The sequence below is a fragment of the Empidonax traillii genome, unplaced genomic scaffold, assembly GCF_003031625.1.
Source record: "Empidonax traillii isolate 1590-97213 ecotype Southwest subspecies unplaced genomic scaffold, ASM303162v1 scaffold8:size5222938, whole genome shotgun sequence".
Taxonomy (NCBI): Eukaryota; Metazoa; Chordata; class Aves; order Passeriformes; family Tyrannidae; genus Empidonax; species Empidonax traillii.
Genome location: NW_020955201.1, coordinates 3,263,687 through 3,272,505, shown reverse-complemented (window position 1 = coordinate 3,272,505; position 8,819 = coordinate 3,263,687). Strand labels below are relative to the sequence as shown.

General features: G+C 42.7%; 1 protein-coding gene across 2 annotated transcripts in view; it reads right to left on the bottom strand.

The window, feature by feature from the left end:
* Positions 1-3,861, bottom strand: part of FAM169A (family with sequence similarity 169 member A) — a 34,819-nt gene extending 30,958 nt beyond the window's left edge. For both annotated transcript variants that reach the window (XM_027883197.1, XM_027883205.1), the window contains exon 1: positions 3,828-3,861. The gene's annotated coding sequence lies outside the window, so the exon portion shown is untranslated. The remainder of the gene's footprint in view (positions 1-3,827) is intronic.
* Between the last annotated feature and the right edge of the window lie 4,958 nt (positions 3,862-8,819).

Sequence of the window (8,819 nt, the reverse complement as noted above, 5' to 3'; positions counted from 1 at the left end):
AAAAAAAAAAAAAAAAAAAAAAAAAAACAAAACACAAAAAAAAAAAAAAAAAAAAAAAAAAAAAAAAAAAAAAAAAAAAAAAAAAAAACACAAACAAACAAAAAACCACACAGTATTAGCACTACTAACTGATCATACTAATCCTAAACCCTAACCCTTAGTTGCCAGGAATTGGTTTATTACCTCCTGCTCCTTCAACAAACTCCTTTAAACACACTTCAAAGTTTTACATCTAGTGTATTAGAAGTATGAAGTCATTTAGGATGAACAGAGCATTTCATACATTTCGAAGTCTACCAATTCTCAGTGCTTGGTAAATGCAGGTGTAGGACCAGGCTCACAAACACTGTTATACCAGAACTTCTGAACAGAGTGTATTTTTCTTACACTGCCTCAGGGGCTACTGATTTGACAGAAACCACACCTTTACTGATTATTCTTCCACTTCAGTGACCCAGAGAATTAAAGAAGCCTATTTAACCACCCTTACTTTACATGTTTCAATGAAGCCTAGAAGAAAGGATAACAGTGAATTCAATTCATCCTGGCCCATAAACAATTTTTAACCATAAGCAAAAGCAAGAGGTGCTGACTCTATCAGTATGGAGGTACAGCATTATAACATAAGATATTAATTTATTACATAACAAAGTATAGGACCAAGAGAGGAATAACTCAGATTTGAAAACAAATCAAAAATGCTGCTTTGAATAGGCTGTATAACAGTTCAGTACACAATTCAGACAAAAGGATTTTCCTAGATTTTCAATTCAATTAATCACTTAGTGCATACAGATGTTTTATTTAAAACAATAGTAGATTTTCCAGTTAACTTTGAAAACAAAACCAGATATGTGAGTCTTGACAACTCCCACTATTTTTTATGAGATTTTAGGGAAGATCTGAAAGCTCATCACTCTCTTGGGACAGGATTCCCTTACATCTTTTAGCAAGGTACTTAAAAGCGTCTTCGAAATATCAGGCTCAGTGAAGAATACTGACTAAATTTAAAGTGATTTGATAAATACATGCTGTCACATCCCATTGTTCAGAAAAAAAAAAAAAATTCAGCACAAGCAGACAAAACTCCAAGAATGCCAGAGGATTGCTATCAAGTCACTGCATGATGCCATTTTGGTCATATTTAAAGCAATGCAGTAGACATATTAGAGCTTTTCCACTCAGACTTGTGTAATCCACACTGCAACAGCTGGAAGCCTAAGTCTGAGAGGAGAGTTGAATTCTGATACAATGATTTAGTTTTTAAACACCATTTCTACTGTAAGAAAAAGGTTTTTTGTTTTTCAACAGTTTACAAAATTATTACCCAAGAGACATACACTGATGAAAGCAGTTCCAAAGAAAAGCATACATCTCTACCACAGCTGCCCCAAACTTTCTCAGGCCAAAGGATGGCTGTAGTTTTCTGGAATGTATAGATGATACAATGTCATGGCCAAAATACAACTCTGAGAATGGGGACTAAGGTATTTATCTGTGAGGAAATGCTAGTAACTTGTAGAGAAAAAATATTTAAGGAATAGCAATGTGAAAATAAGCGTATGTAGACATTACTTCAGCTCTAATATTACTGTTTGAAGTTTAGAAACATTATTCATAACACCTTTAAATGATCGCCACTACTTGATAATCATTGATTGGTATAAAACAAGAGATTGATACTAATTATCATCACATCTAAGAAACATAAAGCAAATGAATACCACCAAATTTCATGTTCTTCTTCTAGTGATTTTGTATAAAACATGAAAATAAAAGCATTAGTAAGTGTCAGCCTTAATTCTGAAGTGAACTTACTCTGTTTTTCACTGGCAAAGATTCTGCACTGGACTAGGTATGCAAGTACCACTATTTAAACCAAACAGTACTGATAGGACGTTTGGATAAGAAGAGTTTTAATATAATTTTGAGTTGTATTATCTTTACAACACTAATAGGCAATAAAAAAAGAACACATAGAAACCCCCCATAGTTTTGATCATTAAAGCAAAAAGAGATATTATCTACCTTAATGTGCATATTGAAGAAATTAAGAGTATTTTTCAAGTAATTTCTCAGAGTAATGCCCCTTTGTAAAGGGACTAATTATTAAACACTCCAAAAAGATTTGTACTGTGTGTCTGGATCATGCATTGTTGGAGAGAGTAAATTATAAAAGTAGAGTAGAATCCCATCTTAATTACTCATCTTGCACAACAGTAAAGAAAGACACTGTAAAACATTGGATTCCACACGAAGAAGATGATATTTAAGTTCAGACTGAGGAAAGGGGAACAGAAAATAACTTAAATCTGCTGTCATATCAAAGTCCTTAGCAGTTCATGAAACATTATTGAATTTGAGATGCTCATTGACAACACCTGAATTTAAACACTGGTCATATATAACACTCTCTGCCCTATGAAAAAGGGTGCTCAAATGTCTTCTTACTAGCCTCCATTAAGACAAAAAGCAAGATGTTCTTCAGTAAATTAAGCAGAGGACAATTAAACAATATGTTTAAGGAAACAGAGAGAAGATGCACTGAGTTCCTATAAGAAGAGTTTGATGGAGAAGAAAGACCATGAGCGCTCTGACCCGCAGCAGTCTTCTAAAGGACGTCCAGTGAGGCAGCACTGATTTTATTATACTGATCACTTTGCCACAATGCTTATTCCCCATAAAAACTTGTGGCCTATAAATATATAGCTGTGACCAGCAGTGCAGCCCAACACAGAAAATGAGTATGCGCACTTATGCAAAAAGAGGAAAGAGTTCCCTCCTCTCTCTTGCATACACAAAAAGGCAAGTTTCAGCTGGACTGTACCTCTACACCACAGGCTCGTTTTCCAAATTTCTGATAATAACTGAAAACTCCACAGCTCAGAAGAGTGTACAGGTTATTCTTTCATGGTTTTCTCTGAACAGAACATTAATACATATATAAATTTGGTGAGTTAATATATTTTGTTTTTCATTAATGCTAATAAAATCTTTTGCTCTAGCTCTTAGTGTAACACACTTTCTCAGGCTGCATTTAGCACTCCATAAGCAAGATCGGAGTGCTCCATCAATGGGCATCTTAGGAAAGATGCTTTGTCCATGTTTTAAGCGGAATGAATCAACCCTACCTCAAAATAAAATTCAAAAAGACCCACAGATCACATGCAGGAAAACAGAAGAGGGGTGGTGGGTGTGTGGCTATGCGTGTCCACATGTATTTGCACGCACACACACACAGCCATCTTTATGGGAGACAGCTTCAGTAGCATTAAAATTATGTTAAAGTTATATGGATGTATAATGGATCCTACATGCTATAATATGTACATTTCAAAGCCATGAGAGAAGACTCCACAAAAAATGGCTGGTCCTGGCCATCGTGGAGTGGCCTGGGCCGGCACTCACCCCAAGCTCGGCATGGCGCAAGCCCCGCGGAGGCCGGGCGAGGAGGGGCGAGCCTAGGGGGAGCTTGGCGAGCCCCGCCGCCTGGCACAGCCATCTCGGCCCGCAGCGGGCACGGCGCGGCCCTGCCTGGGCAGCAATGGCAGCAGGGGATGACGGGGGCCAGGCACTGCCCCGCGGCGGGAGCGCGGTGCCCCCGGGGGGAGGCTGCGAGGATGCCGCGGGGATGGAGACGGGACTGCCACCGCCGCCGAGCGCCTACCGCAGACAGGGGGCCGCGCGGCAGCGGCCACCCGGGCCCGCCCACCCATCTGCCGCTGCGCTCCCTCCCTCCCTCCATCCCGCTTGGCTGGGCCCGGCTGGGCTGCGCTGGGATGCGGGACGCCTCGGCAGGTTACCCGCGACACTTCGCCGCGCCTTACCTCAGCCGGACCGGCGGTTGGCGGCGGCGGGCAAGGGCGCAGGGATCGACGGAGATGGAGCCGGAGGTGGAGCCGGAGGTAGAGCCGGAGGCGGCCGGACTCCCTGACAGCGTTCACGGTGAACCTCCAGCTTCGCCCGGTCCTGCTGCCCGGCGCCTGATATCATCTCCCGCGGCGGCCTCCCCGCCCCTCGCCGCTGACGCACTCCCGCTGATACGCCCGGAGCCGCCGCTCGCCCCGCGCCGCCCGCCATGGCGGCTGCGGGACCCGCATCGCCCTCGCCCCCTCACGGCGCGGGGTGTGGCACCTGCTACCCGGCAGGTAGGGTGGTGGTACCTGCGCCGCCGCCCCCGCCACTGCGGCACGTAGTGCGGTACCTGTGTCATCGCTCAGCGCGGCGGCAGCCCGGGAACCTGCTCTGTGGCCAGCCTCGGTGGCGGAGGTGGTACCCACACCACCGCTCGCCGCCGTGGTGGCACCTGTCTTGCGGTCCTCGCACACAGAGGGAGTCCAGAGCTGCCTCAGAAATCTGTGGTAGTCGCAAGGAGAAAGGAGCGAGACCACACGTAGTCTCTTAGTGCTGGGAAGCTCACCATGAGGCCAGGGGTGAAATATTCCCCCTGCAAGAATGGTAGCCTCATGGATCCAGCCAGCAAGGGTTGCCTCCCCATCTCCAACAGACACTCACTCACACCATGGGCCAGCTCAAGGTCTCACCACTGCTCAAGTTCACCAAAATGAGGTGCTGCCTGAAGTACTGGCAGAAGTGTTTACCAAAGGAAAATGTTCATCCTTGTTCCTCAGCACCAACCACCACGGGCCACAGCACCTGAGTGTCCACCCCCAGAAAGACCTGCATGCCAGGGAGCTGAAGAACACCAAAATATAAAAAAAAGATTTTTGTGAGAGGATAGCATTTGCCCTTGACTCTGGCTATAGAAGGTACCCTTGCTTTATAGAGATGATCCTTTGCTCTGAAGTGGGGAAACAGTAGGGGCACAGCTGTGGTGGCATCTGTGGGACAAAGAAGGCTGGGCACAAACTGGGATCATTGCCCAATATGGGGTACAAGAGGCATTCCATGGGCTTCTCAGTGTTATGTACGAAAGACAGCTTTGTCACTCCAGGGACCAGTGGAACAGATATTCAGTTCATTAAAAATTATTATGTGCATGTCCAAATGTATTCGGTTTGCGCAGCAAGACTTTGCTAGTGGGGAGGCAACAAGGTTGACTTCTCTGAGAACCCATCAGAAACTTTGCCCATGTCTGACACAGCCAATGCCAGACAACTCCAAGATGGACCCGCAACTGGCCAAGGCCATTAGCATCTATGATGGCGCCTCTCGAGTAATATATTTAACACGGGGGAAAACAACTTGCACACCTGCAGCCCAAGAGTGTAGTGAGAACATGTGAGAGAAAAAACTGCAGACATCAAGGTCAGTGAAGAAGGAGGGGGAGGAGGTGCTCCAGGCACTAGAGCAGAGATTCCCCTGCAGCCCATGGAGGTTCATGGTGGAGTAGAGACCCACCTGCAGCCTATTTAGGATCTCATGTTGAGAGCAGGTAGATGTGTCCACAGGAAGCTGTGACCCTGTGCAAAGCTTGTGTGGGAGCAGGCTTTTGTCAGGACCTGTGGAGAGAGAAGCCTACGCTGGAGCAGGTTTGCTGGCAGGACTTGTGATACCCTGAGAGGCCCATGCTGGAACAGTTTGTGAAGAACTGCAGTCTATGGGAACGACTTATGTTGGAGAAGTTTGTGGAAGAGTGTTTCCCTTGGAGGGGCCCCATGCTGGAGCAGGGGAGGAATGTGAGGAGTCCTTCCTCTGAGGGGGAAGCAGCAGCAGAGACAACTTGTGATGAACTAACCACCATGCCTATTCCCTGTCTCCCTGCATTGCTCAGACAGAGGAAGTAGAGAAACTTGTGAGGGAAGTTGAGCCTGGGATGAAGGAAGGAGTTGAGGAACAAAGTGTTTCTAAGATTTTGTTTTATTTCCCATTATCCTACTCTGATTGAATTGGTGAGAAATTAAACTAATTTCCCCAAGTTGAGTCTATTTTGCCCATGACAGTAATTGTTCAATGATCTCTCCCTGTCCTTATCTGGATCCACAAACCTTTTGTTATATTCTCTCTCCCCTGTCCAGCTGAGGAGGGGAGTGACAGAGCAGATTTGGTGGACAGATGGCATCCAGCCAGGGTCAACCCACCACACAAAATAATGTAACTTTGGAGAAACAGATTACAAGAGGGAGTTTGGGAGACAGCATCAACAGCATTTTTAAAAATCAGTGATCATCTTAAAACTCCTTTTACAACAAGCTTTGACAAAGTTCTCTTGGCTAGAGAAAAAGGGCCAAAGTTTATACCCTCTTAATTTTTTCTCCTAATTAGAGTAATACTGATTATAATTTGGACTTACATTTCAAAAATAGACTTTTTTTTTTTTTAAACGTAGTGTTATATAGTGAAAATTGTTCTGTAATACATAGTGGTAGAAAATAAGACATCTTAATGGAACAAGATTGCAAATTAAACTTATCAAGAAATTCTTAAAATAAGTACCTCCATTTCCTGTGTTTTTTGCTTTTACATGAAGGAAAGAACCTAGAAATTTGTGGTGGTTTTCTACCTTCACTGTTGCTAACAGTTTCATGGAAGAACCAAGCACCTTTGGTGAAAAACTTTTTGGTCATGGTTATTCACTAGACATTTTAAAGGAGATAAGGAGACCTGGACATGCACAATGTAATTTCATAAAAGTATTTCCTTCTTAGGTTCTTGGGATATGGATATGCTATTAAAATCCTTTACATGAAATCCTTCAGAAGAGGAAATAAAAAGACAAATAAGATCTTAAGGCAGAAAAATAAGTTCAGAAATCCTCCAATAAATTACTGTCTTTGCAGGTCATCTTCAATATTGTTTAAAAATAGATTTGCATTTAAATTTTTTTTTTAACTGTTATTACTTCTTTCATGCCATCTCTTATGTCTGGAAGAATCTCCGTATGAACCTCACAAATAAATATGTACTTTCTGCTGTTGAGAGGTTTACAGAGATCTTGACAAAAGATTCTTGGTCAAAACAAGTGCCTTTTCTGGTAATCATATTAATCACACTGCAAGTTCATGTATCCACTTCTTCTCTCCTGCATCACCATTACATTGCAAATTCTTAGAAGCATGTTCAGCTTTACTAGTATGACTACTGACACCAATAACATTAAATATTGTGCAGTGGGGGATCTTATGGATTACATTACATAGAGCTAGGATGATATATGTGCAATGGACCATACACACACACACAGTCCCACTTGCCTCCAGGAGTCTTTGCCTTTCTTTCAGCATTTTGAATTGCCATGTTAATTTTTACCATAAAGAACATATCCCATCATACTCATGGCCGTGTACAGAAATAGGTGATGTTCCCACAACAGATACTTTTTTCAGACCTTTGCATTAAAGAGGGAATGTAGAAGTAGAAGGTCTGGCATCTTACCCTATATTTTCACAGCTTTTCTCTCTGATATCTTAGCACAATTGACACTTCCTAAGAAATATCAGATTGGAAGCAACCCTTGTAAATTGTCTGGCATACATCTTGCTATCAAATGTTTTTCTAGACTGATTTTTCTTAAATCTCTAGTGAGGGAGATGCCTGCAGACTGCCTAGGTGGACTTCGAGATTAAAGGTTTTTCTAGTAAAAATTGCTAAAAGGAAATTTAACAAGTTCTCACTGTGTCATAGTCATTAATATTATCTGCTAAGTGACAAGCACACAGTGTAGCATGCTAAATGTGAGCGTGCTATGTAGCTACAAGATACACATCCAAACATGCTTTCAGCACAGCTCCTGTGACTTGTATTCCAAACATATTGGAGTGACATATGTGCTTAGAAACATGGAATCATAGAATGATTTGGGTTGGAAGGGAGCTTTAAAGGTCACCTCATCCAACCCCCCTGCATTAAGAAGGGACATCTTCCACTAGACCAGATTGCTCAGAGCTCTGTCCCACTTGACTTGAACACTTTTGAAGATGGGGCATCCATAACTTCTCTGGGCAACCTGGTCCAGTGTCTCACTGCCCTCATAGCAAAAAAAAAAAAACCTCATAGAAATATACTTATTATTAGATGTTACAGCTCATGATTGTGGGACTTGTCACTAGAGAAAATCAAGAATTTAAGAGGAAAAATACTGGGTCAGACATGGGTCTGACAAGTAAAGAACTGGTGGCAGATACTGCTGGGTAGCTCTGATGGCTACACACCTATTGAAGAGCACAGGTAAGGCCAGCGAGATTTGGCAGTAGGGGAGTTAGTTCTTTTTTGTTAATTACTCAGGAGTGCCTAAGCCATGTAAAAAAAAAAAAAAAAAGGGACAACCCTGCTCTTTGCAAGGTTTACATAACAGACCAAAGCATAACAAACCAAGCATACAAAGCACACAAAATAACAGTCGCTGACAATCTCACTTTGTATTTCTTTCTTTTCATTCATAGAAAAGGGTAATCTTAGGGGTGTTTTTAAATTATGTGTAAAGAAAGAACGGTTTAAAGAAAGAAACATGCATCTTGAAATTCCTTTTACTGACAAGTTCTTTTACAGCACATCAGGCAGGTATGTGGGCTCCATCTATCCTCCAGCTTTCTCTTATCAAACCTCACCCACCACCCCCTACAACATGGACAAATGCAGAATTGACATCTTTTGCATAGACATGTTCAACTCCATTAGAAGTGATGTCATTTTGTGATGTCTACTGATGAGATATTTCCATCCATATCAATTATTATCAAAAGTCTGTATGATGTACTGTGGTGGGTTGATCTCGGCTGCTGCCATATGCTGCCATATGCTCAACAAGCACTCCTCCTCATCATATGTACAGGGGAGAGAAAATATGATGGAAGACTCATTGGTTGAGATAAGGACAGGGAGAGATCACTCACCAATCACTGTCACAGGCAAAACAGGCT